This window comes from Cyprinus carpio, chromosome B25 (assembly GCF_018340385.1).
Source record: "Cyprinus carpio isolate SPL01 chromosome B25, ASM1834038v1, whole genome shotgun sequence".
In the NCBI taxonomy this organism is placed as follows: domain Eukaryota; kingdom Metazoa; phylum Chordata; class Actinopteri; order Cypriniformes; family Cyprinidae; genus Cyprinus; species Cyprinus carpio.
Window position 1 is genome coordinate 443,974 of NC_056621.1, and position 15,146 is coordinate 459,119.

The window sequence follows — 15,146 nt, forward strand, 5'->3', positions numbered from 1 at the left end:
TTCCTGAGGACGGCTTGAGGAAGTTTGGAATGAGCCCCAGCATCCTCAGATCATTCTACACTTGCACTATAGAGAGCATCCTGACGGGCTGCATCACTGCCTGGTTTGGAAACAGCCCCGCTGGCAACCGCAAAGCTCTGAAAAGGGTGTGCGAACTGCCAGCCACATTGTTGGAGGTGAGCTTCCCTCCCTCCAGGACATCTACACCAGGCGGTGTATAAGGAAAATCCCGGAGGATCATCAGTGACTCCAGCCATTCCACTTCCCACAGACCCCTGCTCTCTCTGCTGCCTTCAGGAAGACGTCTCCCGCAGCATCCGATACCCGCACTAGCTAGCCGACTGCTGAGGGATAGCTTTTCCCTCAGGCTATCCGACTTATGAACAGTCTGAACTAATACACCGCTACAGCATACCCCACAATAATGGTATGCCACACACTGCACTTTAACTTCAACAGTTCAACACGCCAAACTATTAATACAATAATCTACCTGGACGTCACTTGGGATCCATCCATTGCACATCCATAAACATTTCTGTATCCAGCCCCACGTACACTCTGTTTGCACCTTAGCATATTTTCATGCGTATATATGTCTACATAATGGTAGAATGTGTACATTCTGTGTATAGTGTATAAATGTGTAGTGCTAACTGTAGGTATGTACATATGGCGTTTAAAAATGGTAGTGCTAACTGTAAAGTATGTCCAATAGTACACTGTGTGTACTGACTATATGTATGTGCATATTGCATATTTTCACCTGTTGAAGTCTGTAATGGTTATATGTTAACTGTTTTCTGCAATTTCTGGTGCACGCTCCCAAGAATTTCACTCACCAAGGCACATGTGCTGTGGTGATGTGACAATAAAAAGTGGACTTGACTTTATTGTGTGCCTCATTTGTTTGTTCACTTTGGATAAAAGCGTCTGCTAAATAGAAATGTGTTGCAAACTTTCCATTGACAGATATTTTCTATAGCCTACGCCAACTCTGTCTAAAAACTGTAAACCTCACATAACATTTTTAGACTTTTGCAGTTAGGCTGTTCATGTTTATTAAGCCCGTTTCTTATGTGAACTATTGTGTGGTGCCCAAAACACATTCAGAAGCTGTTTTCATGTACTATCTTTGTGTGGGACATTGGGTTCTCCCAATATATAGGCAAAAACCTGACCCACCTGTTTTATTAATATTAGCACTAGAGATGGAATGTACAACTATGTTGTAAGTGGCTCATAACTGTTCATCTCAGGATGGTTTTAAACTCTCAGTGCTGGTAGTTTTGGATTGACAGAGCGTCGACAGTGGGGTGGATTTTCCGTCTGTTTTGTCATACCGCGAGCGATATCTTTCATGAAACTAGGCTACCTCACTGCTTGTGGGTAACTTCTCTAAATTACTTCAGTGAAGGCCCAGGTAATTTTTTACTGAAAGTGATTCATAATCCTGAAACAATGGGACCACAGTCAAAAAGCAGTTGCTCTCCTGGCCAGCTATCATAACTCGTCCAGTAGGTGGCACTCTAGTCATTCTACATAAAGCGAGGTCACAGGTTTGGATCTGTCACAACAATAGCGCCCTTTGACAACAAAAAACAGTTTATATCCTCCTCCAACATTAGCTTATGAAGAGTGTTGAGTTATGAGCAGGGATTTAGTAGTTGTCCTCAAGGACAGCCAAGTTCAGAACTAATAAAGCTACAGGTCTGCTTTTTGAAACATTTAATGCATGTTAACCAAATTGTTCTGAAGTGAGGTATAGCCATGCTGTAATACTCATCAAACACTTTGAGACTAGTAAAAAGTGTTAATATCTATGAGAGAATGTGTATTGTATGTGGTATCTGTAAATCATTAATATTTAATTCATTTAGCTGCACTACTCCTTTCAGACAGGTAGTGTCATGCTTCTTTTCTGAAAAGAGACCATAAGAGGAAATTAAAAAGCCTGTCTAGACGCCAGCGGTTGAGGGTTGAGTCAAGAGCATGGAGGGTAATCAGAAGGTCATGGTCAAAGTTCAAACAGAGCCGATGAAATGGAGACTTCAGAGAGGACAACATTTGCTAGATACAGCACAAATACAGTATTTTTCATATATGACACACATAATAAAACTTTATTATCATTACTGGAACGACAGAAATATTGTCATTTGTACCATTTCTGAGTTGGATCTCCATATAGAAATCTTAAGAAGACAGTCCAAGAAAAGAAAGGTTTTCATAAATGGTTGTGAAACCTAAACTGCGATATAAAACAAATCAAGATTCAGCCTGTTTTTTTGATTATTTGCAACAATAACGCTAGAACTTCACTCACATAGGGATTAAATGAAATGCTGATTGACCTCATTTAACTATTATACCAAACTGTCTATATTGTACTGTTTTCATAGGCTATATATACATGTATCACACAGCAAGTCAGACAATAAGGATAGAGAGACAAATCATTTACATCATACAGTAGTCTGTTATGGCAGGTCACATTCATAGTCATCTTCACTACATAGAAACATACAGGCCCACACTGAATCTGCGTCTGCTGTTCACAAAGTCTCACACATTCTTTCTCTCTCTATATATGTTTGTGTGTGCATATGCAGAATTACATATATATGCATGTGTGTGTGTATCTATCTATCTATCTATCTATCTATCTATCTATCTATCTATCTATCTATCTCTATCTATCTATCTATCTATCTCTCTATCTATCTGTCTGTCTATCTGTCTGTGTAAATATATACTTTTAATAATTAAAAATAGATATTAAATATAAAAGCATACATTTTATAATATCTCTATAGATATATGCTTGTGTAGCATATGCACTCAGTCAGTTGTGAAAATGTGACAAAGCTGCGCAGATTCCATGTGAACCTTGTAGTATGTTCACTTTGACACTAAACTTGCAGATTATATAAAAATATAGAACTACTGAAGAAATCTTCTCAGAAAGAATCAAATGGCCAGGACAGAAAACAATCATCTGAACACAAGTACACAAAAACAGAATCAGATCATTCATATATCGGTTCTGAATCAGACGTATAGGCCTCACAAGAACATTGACCAGATTCGAAGTTCCTCAAAAACATCATCAAACATCACGTGAGTCCAGTGTTCTCCTGAAAAACTTCATTATGCTGCATTCAGTTCATAGTATGAAGGCATGCACAACGTTTAATTACACTTTTCACAGAAAATGATTTTGGTCAACGTGCGCTCAGGTAACGTTGGAGAACACAAGTTTGAGGACATCTTGTAGTCGTTTGAAAGCATCTGCCAATAGCATGAATGAATCAGATGGTTACAAACTGCAATAATCATCAAAAACTGCACCCTACAGATGAAATGTTAATGGGATGCCAACGGCAGTGGAGTCACAATCTCTGTCCCAGGAGATCAGGACCATCTCATGCTCGACTGGAGAACCTTCACTCCACAGGAGTCACGGCTCATCATAATCTATTTACATCGATTAAGGGAGTGTCCGTGCCTTTTAAGTCTTTCACAGTGTCCTTGGGCCACTTTCTTCCTCCTTTAATGATGAAAGCCGCCCCTGGCAGCCAGTCCAGTGTCTTTCATGAACAGCAATGGCTTTTTTGTTGTTCTCCTGTCTCTCCCTCCCTCCCTCTGGTGTGTCTTTGTCTCTCAGGATGCAGCAGTCACGGTCCAGGTTACTCTGAGAGGAGATGAGAGAGGGGTAGGGCGTCATCTTATCGATGTTGACGTAGGTGGTGTTAAGGAGGATGTAGTGCTCGCCGCTGAAGCTGGAGAAGATGGCAGCGATGCGGGACACGAGCTCTGAGAAGGTGGGGCGGCGCTCGGGTTTAGGGTGCCAACACTCAATCATGACATTATATCTACAAAGAAAAGAGAGAAAAACGTAAGGAAAACCAAAATTCTTAATAAAAGTTCTGGTCTTATTATGCAGGATTCATCTGCACACATTTTTCCAAGGAAAAAAAAGTTTTTAAATGGCATTAATTATTTAATGTTCATGGCCATTAATAGAAGCAAAATACTTTGACATTAGGGGTTCTTTTATACAATTAACAAACACATCAAATAAAATCCCACCAGATATAATGAAGCCCCACCCTGCATTAATATAAACAAGAATATTCTTTGTTTCAATTTGTTACATTTAATTAATAATTTAAACATGAGTTAAATAGTTTTTTAAATGTCTTTATTTGGCAATTTGATTTTTTTATTTTTATTTTACTGGTACATTTAGCTTTGTTTTTAAATGAAATAAAAGTTGAAGTCAGAAGAGATTTTTTTATATTTTTGAAAGAAGTCTCTTATGCTCACTAAGGCTGCATTTTATTTGATCAAAAATATAGTAAAAACAGTAATATTGTGAAATATTACTACAATGTAACATACCTGTTTTCTTCTTTAATCTATTTTAAAATGTAATTTATTCCTGTAATGCAAAGCTGAATTTTCAGCAGCCATTCAGTCTTCAGAGTCACATGATCCTTCAGAATCATTCTAATATTCAGATTTGGTCCTTAAGAAACATTTATTATTATCAATGTTGTGCTGCTTCATATTTTTGTGGAAAACATTTTTTTTTTGATCTATTTAATGCTTCCTGCTGCATAAAAAGTATTTATTTTATATAAAAATAATTTTATTTAATTTACACACACACACACACACACAAACACAAACACAAAAACACACACATATTGGTTTAATTGTCTTTAAGCAAAATTGCTTCTTTTTATTAAAATCTAATTTATTTTATATATATAAAAAAAACTTATTGACCCCAAACTTTTGAACAGTTTTTAATATTTCTATTTATTTGTCATTTAGTTTTTGATTCATTTTGAGCTAAGAATCACAAGTGTAGTGTAAATTATTCTGCTTCTCCACTTTCCATCCCAGCTGTTTGCTTTGGCAGTTCAAGACACCTTTGCCTTAAAATTTATAACCTTTGGGTGCAAACTTTCATCGCATTTCAGAATGGCTTTCCATTGTTTGTCCTGCAATAGTCTGCTGAGCAGAGGCACAAAGACCTGGGAGGACTGGCTCTTTTGAGCCGTCCATGAAGGAAGGGAGTGATGACCCACATATCTCTATTCAGATCTGCGGCTGGATATTAGACGGCAGCATGTGAAGAATGTTTGGAGGTTGACTCATATCATACAGGCAGGGTGGGGAGTCGATGTGTGCCGAGCTCAGGTAGTCATGCAGAGCTGGGTTGGCCAAGAGTTTTGATGAAACTACTACTGCTTGACTAAGTCTGTGGGTGGTTAACAATGGCTCTCTGTTTTACGCTCGTGTTGATACACTCCCCCTCTGGAGTGCAGAACGGTGGTAATAATGAAGGACCAAGTGTGTGTCATGTGGGTGTGTGTGTGTGCACTTACAGTGCGTCTGGGCAGAACTCTGGCTGTAACAGTCTTCGTCCTTGCAGGAGGAAGATAGTGATGTCGAAGGAGTTTACATCAGAGTAAGGCGGGGCGCCCCGGGTCATGAGTTCCCACAGCAACACGCCGAACGACCACTGCGTGAAGATCAAATTCAAAACAGTGAGTTATGAGGAGGGCAAGTGAGCACCTATCAAAACAAGTGAACTTTGGATGGCTCCAACACTGTCATTTGTTGGAGGCCAACAAAAAGGGAAACAAAGCATAGGAAAGCTGAACTCATAAATCCACTTCAGGGAAACAGCCAGGTCAGTATTTGGGAAATTTTGAGAAATTATTTCCCCCTGAAGTGGCCATGAGTAGTCATCTATTTGATCTGAAATGCATGTAGGTTAGAAAAACAGGACGTGAGTCATGACACACCTTGAGCCCTGACATGTGTGTGCATGTATGAGTCAGTGTGATAGAGAAACATTTCTGCACAAATCTTGTCAAAGTGACCCAGAGACCACAAAGTGTTAGCGTAGCTGGATAGCTTTTGAAATTTTTCCATCAGAAGAACTGGACCAGACTAAAATAGCAAAGTAAAACTTCACTGTACTGCAGTAAGCTGAGGTTGTGATTGAGACACTCACCACATCCGATTTGGTGGTGAACTTATGTGTCTGCAGACTTTCTAATGCCATCCATTTGACGGGCAGCTTGACCCCGTGCTTGTTGTGCACGCTGTAGTATTCTTTATCATACACGTCTCTGGCCAGGCCAAAATCAGCCACCTTTACTGTGTAGCTCTCATCCAACCTGAAAGAGACATTCTAAACATTTATATTATGTACAAAAATACAAAATATTGATCTAAGTCATTCATTTCAGAATATAAACACCCTAATGCAAGTCACATGCACCTAAAAACACGGGTGCTCCTAAACAAAAAAGTAAGTGCCCTGAACATGTTGTACAATACTTCAAAACACTGTTGGTAATTTGTTGAAAAACTCACATGCAGTTTCTGGCCGCAAGGTCTCTGTGTACAAACTTCTTGCTGGCGAGATATTCCATTCCTTTAGCCACCTGCAGCCCGAAACCCATCAGGTCCTTCACTGTGGGGTTCTGTGGGAACGAAAACAAGCACTCCATTTAAAAACAATAACGATTAAAACAACACAAGGCACTGCCACCTGTTTAATTTAATTTCTCCTCACATAAATAGCTATAGAGCAATAGTCATTGCTAAATCACATTGCATTTTTCATTTTAATACTCTCCTTCCATAAATTTTGCGTCAGGGAAAACTCCTACAAATACATATTCAATAAGGTCAGGTGCAAAAATAACTGTGTCCACGCCTTTTCAGCACTAATTTTTCACTGCGTGTCTTTAGTAAAAACTGACAGTACAATTTTAAAGCCAAGCGACGGTTTGCGCTGGCGCAAGCTTTTAGTAAATCTGGCCCTATGATGCTGCCACCACATACGTGAGCTTCATCTCTGATGAAGTTGCGCAGATCTCCGTGCTTCATGTACGGCAACACGACGAGAGGCGAGCCTTCGCTGGGCAGGCAGATTCCCAGCAGAGAGAGTACATTAGGATGGCTGAAATCTTTCATGATGATGCCCTCCTTCAGAAACTGGGACACCTCCTCTATATCGGTGATTCCTGCCACATAAATGCACAATAACAGAAGTTCAAAGATCACCACAATGGTTTTTGGTATCACCCCCAGCTTAGATTTACACATGCAAAATGACTCTTTTAAAATCTATCCTGCTATACGTTTTCTGAGTTGGCAATAAACCTGCCAAACTGTCAGTGAACCATTCACCACGACTGTATAAATTATCCCCAACACTATCAAGTGTTTTTATCACACACAGCCTGATATTTCAGCCGGGAGGTTTTGGAGCGGGGACTTAATCCGCTGTGACATGACCGCACCGTTACTAGCTGAGCTCTGAGATTCTGTTGGTCCTGCCATTTTTGCTGCGCCTCCCTTAATCTTGTTGGTGGAGCTTTCACATTTTGAGGAGATTTAAACAGATGTTTAACCTTTCACTAAGAGAAAGAGAGGCTTATGGGTACACAAAAAAGAAAAGGCCTGTGTGTACATGTCTTACAGTAGACTGATCCTGAGCGATGAAGCATCCTACGCTATAATGACTGCTGTCAGAGTAGCTTAGGATCCTCAAAAGATTAACACTGATCTGGGAACAGCCCTACAGTAGTCAATCATTTCTTCATTATTTATTCATAACAATTTTATGATTCTCTGTTGTGATAAATATAGGAATGCACCAGGGTTATCATAGTTTGCCAAAACCACAGAAACAAAATGAAATAAAGTTTTTTTAAATATATATTTTATTTCAGCTAGTTTTATTTATTTTGCATTGATGCACTATAATAACTTGAACTACATCTGAAATTAAAAATTAATTAAAACAATATAGACATTTTTTAAAAGCCAAAAACTACAACAGTCAACAAAATGACAACTTTTACTAAAATTAAAAGAAAAACGGAAAATGTAAAAATAAAAACGAATATAAAATATTAATAAAAACTGAAATGCCCAACAAAAACACCCCTTTGTCAAAAAGATTATGTAAAACATTATACATTGAGAATCTAGTTAAACAACAGTTCCTGTTGAAAACTGAGACAGGAAATCAAAGCTTGGGTCATAAATCTAAAAGCTCTCAGTGACATGATGTGATTAGAGGCATCTCTAATGCCATATGGCTGCGATATGGCTGCATTCATCATCATCATCTTCATCACAAGGCCCTATTAAAACACAGCCTCAACAGTCATATGTCATATTTCAGTAAAGAGATGTCAAACTGCGTTCAGAATGGATTCATAAATTATGAGTGGAATAATTATGTAGACTAGAGGGGATCCTAAATGTATTTTAACATTTTCTGTAGGATTTAATAGTTTAAGTAATTTTTAGGAAGTTAGGGCCACTCAATACCATGTTATAGCAGTTTTACCATGTTTAAGGGGTGTTAGGCAATATGAGTGCCTAAAACCCTCATGAATATGATTGAATGTGGCTCATCCAGTCAGATTTTAGAGCTTCAGCTCTCTGTGCTAGCAACTGTACCACCTCAACACTCATGTTGTGTCAAACTCACGGTTTAAGGACTTGACAGCGCAGTGCTGCTTCTGGCCATCTGGTTCGAGCAGGGTTCCATGGAACACGCAGCCAAAGTGCCCTGGTGCACACAAAGACAGGAAAAGATGCAGAGATTATTAGCACATCAATCTATCAATGCGCTTCATGCCAGAGCGGAGTGTGGGCATAGCAGGTGCATATCACATCAAGTCCAAAAGCAAAAACAATGGAGTGCTGGGACTACAACTGATATGTTGCTCTCAAACTTTCTCCCCCTGAGTCTCCCTGTCTCACACAGTATGATACTTTCTTAATTACAGGAAGTGATATATGTATGAGGTTCATTTAAGTTCAATTCAGTACCATTTTCCACTGTACATTTGCTTTTTTGGAAAATGTCGTAAACCAGACTCAAACTTGCATTTGCTGGTTATACATTACAGTCAATTTAATAACATGTGAACATTAAAGGCATTTATAATAGATTTCTATTTAAAATAAATGCTGTTTTTTTTCTTTACATTCATCAAAAAATAAAAAACTGAAAAATATTCATGATTTTAATCAGCAAATCAGCATATCAGAATGATTTCTGAAGTGTAAAATGTAATATTTTATTCACTCAAAAGAAACTTCTTTAAAAAACAAATTAAACCCCCTAAAAAAATTTTAAATTCCCTAACTAAAGTTATTTTGAAAACTATGGAAACTGCTACTATAGTTTGAAAAATTTAAAAATGTGAAATCTAATTCTTGTTTCCAATCCACAAGATTTGAGGTACAGTTCATGTCTGTTGCATGGCAAAGTTTAATAATTAGTGCTTTATTGAAATCTGACCCTATGTATAAGCTATAATACTAGTGAGACTGTGCAAAACAGACACATAAAAAATAATTGTGAGAATACTGTGAAATACAAACTCAAACAAGGCGTCTGGAGTGCAGTGTGGTGTGTAACTGAAAGATTAACCAATTACAAAGTGGTCTGGGCAGGGTATTCTCTCTAATGAGGGCATGGAGAATAGAGGGCAAGAGAGAGTTGGGGTGTTGTGTTGAAATAAAAGAGCGTGGAGTGCTGTAATCTCTCTCCAGCTCTGCTATCACGTCTTCCCAGATGGCAGCAGAGTCGGATTACTGGCATGGAGCCCTGAGACGGCCCAACAATGAGCCTGGAATTTAACACGGGAACAAATCACCACACATGCCACCCCGAGCACCCCAACATACTCGCATACACCCACAGCCTCTTCCTCTTTGCTCTATAAATCGCATTGTGTCACATGCACAAACACAGGCATACACACAATTGTGCAACACACACACACACACAGGACTTGGTTTTCCCACAGGGATGGTGGGCTTTAGGAGTATTGTGCAGGGGTTTGGGCAGAACTGGAGACAGTGAATCTGATACACACACTCACACCCCCACTTCTGTAGTACAATGAGAAGACGGGCAATTTAACGTTCAAATGTCCAACCTGCCGGGCTGATTGTCACCGTTTAACCTGATTAACTTTAACCACGTCTGAAACTGATTCACTCTCCTAAATCCCTCATTTGAGATATTGGATTTCTTGTAATGCAGTTTTTTGGCAAGTCTTTGTTGCCAAATATGTTTGCAAGTTACAGTAACAGTACAAAGAGACTAGAATTTTGGGTCAATGACAAAAAAAAGAGTGTCCAAGATAAAGGAAAAACTCTAGTTTAAATTGTGTATTTTTTTAACTGAGACTCACTGATGACACAGAGACAGCTGACTCCTCTATAATATCTTGTCTTATGTTATTTTTTTCTTAATGGTGGTTGCACCACATTACTTTTTTTGGCAGAAAAAAAAAATATTAAAAACTAGAGCTGCCCCCTAATAGTCGACTAATCGTTAGTCGACCAAAATTTTGTTAGTGTTATTATTTTATTAGACTGTTTTTTGGTCCATCCAATCAGCATATTAGAATGATCTCCGAAGGATCATGTGAAACTGAAGACCGGAGACTTTTTAAAAACATATTAAAATACAGAAAACCATTGTTTTGTAAAAATATTTTTTACAATATTTATTGTTTTTATTTATTTTTGATCAAATAATGCAGCCTTGGTGAGCAACAGATACTTTTTTTCAAAAACATGAAATCTTACCAATCTCAAAACTTTGAACGGGTTAGTGCATGTCATGACATTGACCAGATTTTTGTGTCCCCTCACCATGATCTCATTCACATGTAGGAGCAGATCTTCCCGGGCAATGACCACATGCGGCATGCTGCACTTCCTTCAGCAGCTCTGGATGGAGGCTGCCCAGATCTATTGGTGCGTTAGAGGGCAACAGTGGAGACGCCAGGTCCCCTTCCATCGGCCCGAGCATGGGGGACAGATCCACATGGGCATGAGCGTAGAGATGAGGCCGGCAGGACTCTGCCTGAGACAGAGGTAAGTTTTGGTCTGCACAAACATGGGGTCAAGAGGTCAAAAGTCAATGACTTGTTCTCTGAGGCCTGGGGTCACTTGAACAAAGCAGGGAAAGTCTGGGAGGCAGAGTCATTACACCAACTACAAAGAGCTGAGGAAATTCTAAACCAGGCTATATAGATGAGAGGGGATTTTTTTCGTCTTTTCAGACAAAAAAAAAAGGAGGCAGAGGCAAATCAAGAGAGCATGCAATGTCTTCAGAGAGAGAGCAGAGGGTAAGGTCAGAAAGCGTGTTTGGAGAACTGGAAAAAAGTTGCCTGTCAGCAATGATCTAAGACCAGTCTTCCCAATCCAGAGAAAAAGAGTAAAGCTGGTCTGAGATCAGCAGAGAAGGCAAAACCTCCACCCAGCGGTGTGTTTTGAGCGAGAAGCAGCGAAGCGTGAGAACATACCCTCAAGCAAAGTGGTTCTATAGTCCACCGACTCGTGAGAGACCATTTCATTAGTCGGACTGACACTCCTCGCGTTTGCCAACATGTCCAAGTGCGGAATGTGAGCCCGGCCGTCATACCAAACCATAGCCTTAGCTAAAACTACAACCAGAGAGAGACAGAGGGTGAGAGAGAGACCAAGGACAGGTGAGAGAAAAAAAAAGGGACAGATCGCTCCACCACGGACTTCAGCAGTGTCAACTCCCACAAACAACCCAGAAACAGCTCTCTTTCTTTATCTCACGCTCTCATTCCATTCAAATTCATTTAAACAACCATCAGCAAGTTCAATGCTGGAATCACTACAGTGACCTCTGAAAATAAAGCAAGCTATTACTGCAAAAAATCTAATAATAATAATAATTTTCTTAATCTGTATTTTTGTTGAACAGTTGTCTACTTCTTACATAAAAATACATAAAACATCCTTAAAGCGAGATCAATTTAAAACTGCAAACTTGTTAGATTTATGAAATAAATAAATAAATAAATAAATCATATATATATATATATATATATAATATATATATTTTTTTTTTACTTAAATTTTATATACTTTATTTTTTTTTTAGTTTTATGATTTCTTTCTGAAAAACAAGACAACCAAAACTGATTTGACTTAATAAATAGTCTTCCAGCTTGGATTTTATTTTATTATTTTTTTTTTTTTAATGTAAATGCTCTTTAGTTATACAAATGATGTGGAACATCTGTGTGCAAAGTGTCGCTTATTTAACTTTAAAAACCGCCGGAGACGTCAAAGACTGCTAATAGCTTATATAAAGCACACATACATTAAAAGCTGCACAAGAAAAAGCAAAGTCACATACCATCAATATGCTTCTTCCTTTTGATCCAAACAAAGACTGCGATCAGGAGCAGTAGAAGGATGGACACACACACTCCTCCTGTGATCAGTATCCTGTAGTCCTGGTCTTGAGCTAATATCACTCGACCTAGGATCACAGAGGATGTGGCCTGCTTCCACTACAATAGATACACAAAATACTTCGTTATTTTCAGTAAATATCAGTGACCATGTAGCATCTAAATTTTTAAATTTTGCGATTTTTTATATAATTATTTTGGCAAATATTTAAATAATACATACATTATACAAAATAAAAAATATTTTTAAGCATCCTCTTTTAGGACAAATTTTTTTAGCATCTGTTGGCATAATTTGCAGAAATATTAGAAGAAAATATAATCACAGATAAAGGGCAAGCACACTACAATCGCATTATGCAAAACTACAAGCAGGGAATCTCCATGCCATCACATCTGTGGGACATTTGCTTCAGATTTCAAACGCGGCGAAGTGTTTACATTTGAACCTCCAACATCACAACAATCCATCTAGAAACATCCTCAGGGAGCGTTTTACGATCAGAGAGGAGGGCTTCACTGGTCATAAAGCAGCATGGCAAAATAAAACACACACATCCACTGCAGGCAGGAGGGGAAATTGGATCAGAGATAGAGCCTCTCTATGTGGTGCAGTATTATTGAGTTTGGGCTGAGATGAGTTTTACCACACTGTATTGTGATGGGGTCAGATTAGAGCATCGGTCACACGCACCCTGTCCATCTCTCCCCGACAGATAAGCACTTTATGCTGAGGCCCAACATTTCCTTGATCTTTGCACCAATCATATCAGACTGTCTGGGGCCAGAATGGGGGACAGAAATGTTTTTAATGCTCTTATTGAGCTAATGGGGACCAGAAAGGAAATACAAGGACAGCATCTTATCAGGCGGAGCCTGATATATAAAAAAATTACAATATGAACGCCTTTGAGGAAATGAAACTAATTCTCATTTCCAAGAGGAATATGTGTTCAGGAGCTAATAATATGGAAACTATCATGATTTTGGCAACCCAGTCCCTTTGCTAAGATCATAAATAGCTCATGTTTGGTACTTTGAGAGTCTGCTGGAACAAGCAGGGCAGAGCTGGCTGGCTGATGAGTGGCTCTTATGCAGGCCGGTCTGGACTGGAGTGGTCTGAAGTGGAGGAGAGAATGAAAGAGTCTCGTACCTCCACCTCCAGCTCTTTGGCGGCGGACTGGAGCTCCATGGGTACGATGCATTCGAGCGTGTTGCCCACCAAAGTGACGCTCTCACAGGTCCGGTTCGAAACTCTCAGCACCTCGCCATTTTTCACCGCCTCCTGATTCACAGGGGGGACCTGCAGGGGGAAATGAGAGAAACAGAAAGGTTTTCTAAATCGCGGTCTTTAAATTGCCCAATGACCGAGTGTGTATATATGGGGCATATAGATTGTGCAGCGTCTACCCCTCTAAACCCAGCCAGCTCTGGTATACAGAGCAGAGCAGAAGGCAATAAAGACAGCGATCGCATTCCTCACATGACAGCCTGGGTTTTACAGATTGGACACACTCCACTCCTGCACCTGTTACCATACAGCACCGGCCAGCCTGAGATCCAATGCGAACAGACGCACATACACTTACACTTAAGACCCAGCTCCCTGAGGAGATCACAGCCATTCACAAAAAGCCAATGATCACTACTTAAAAATGTGGGGTTTGTTTTAGATAATCAGCAACCGCCAGAATTGAGAACATTGTTTAAAAATGCAATGATAATCTCCAGAAAAAAATTTATGTAACTAACAGTCGATCTAAATGGGATTGAGCGGGGTCCAAAAGTCAGACCAAAAGTAAACCTGAAATGTGAAAGTCACATCAACTTTTCACTTTAGTTCTTATATATATACATATATACACTCACCTAAAGGATTATTAGGAACACCATACTAATACTGTGTTTGACCCCCCTTTCGCCTTCAGAACTCCCTTAATTATATGTGGCATTGATTCAACAAGGTGCTGAAAGCATTCTTTAGAAATGTTGGCCCATATTGATAGGATAGCATCTTGCAGTAGATGGAGATTTGTGGGATGCACATCCAGGGCACGAAGCTCCCATTCCACCACATCCCAAAAGCTTGCTCTACTGGGTTGAGATCTGGTGACTGTGGGGGCCATTTTGGACAGTGAACTCATTGTCATGTTCAAGAAACCAATTTGAAATGATACGAGCTTTGTGACATGGTGCATTATCCTGCTGGAAGTAGCCATCAGAGGAGTGGGTACATGGTGGTCATAAAGGGATGGACCATGGTCAGAAACAATGCTCAGGTAGGCCGTGGCATTTTTAAACGATGCCCAATTGGCACTAAGGGGCCTAAAGTGTGCCAAGAAAAACATCCCCCACACCCATTACACCACCACCACCAGCCCTGCACAGTGGTAACAAGCATCATGATGGATCCATGTTCTCATTCTGTTTACGCCAAATTCTGACTCTACCATCTGAATGTCTCAACAGAAATCGAGACTCATCAGACCAGGCAACATTTTTCCAGTCTTCAACTGTCAAATTTTGGTTTGCTCGTGCAAATTTGAGCCCTCTTTTTCCTGTTTGTAGTGGAGATGAGTGGAACCCCGGTGGGGTCTTCTGCTGTTGTAACCCATCCACCTCAAGGTTTTGCGTGTTGTGGCTTCACAAATGCTTTGCTGCATACCTCGGTTGTAACGAGTGGTTATTTCAGTCAAAGTTGCTCTTCTATCCAGCTTGAATCAGTCGGCCCATTCTCCTCTGACCTCTAGCATCAACAAGACATTTTCGGCCACAGGACTGCCGCATACTGGATGTTTTTCCCTTTTCACACCATTCTTTGTAAACCCTAGAAATGGTTGT

At 39.6% G+C, this 15,146-nt stretch overlaps 1 pseudogene; it reads right to left on the bottom strand.

Annotated features, from left to right (window-relative positions):
* Positions 1 to 3,520: 3,520 nt before the first annotated feature.
* Positions 3,521 to 15,146, bottom strand: part of LOC109065121 — a 45,395-nt pseudogene continuing 33,769 nt past the window's right edge.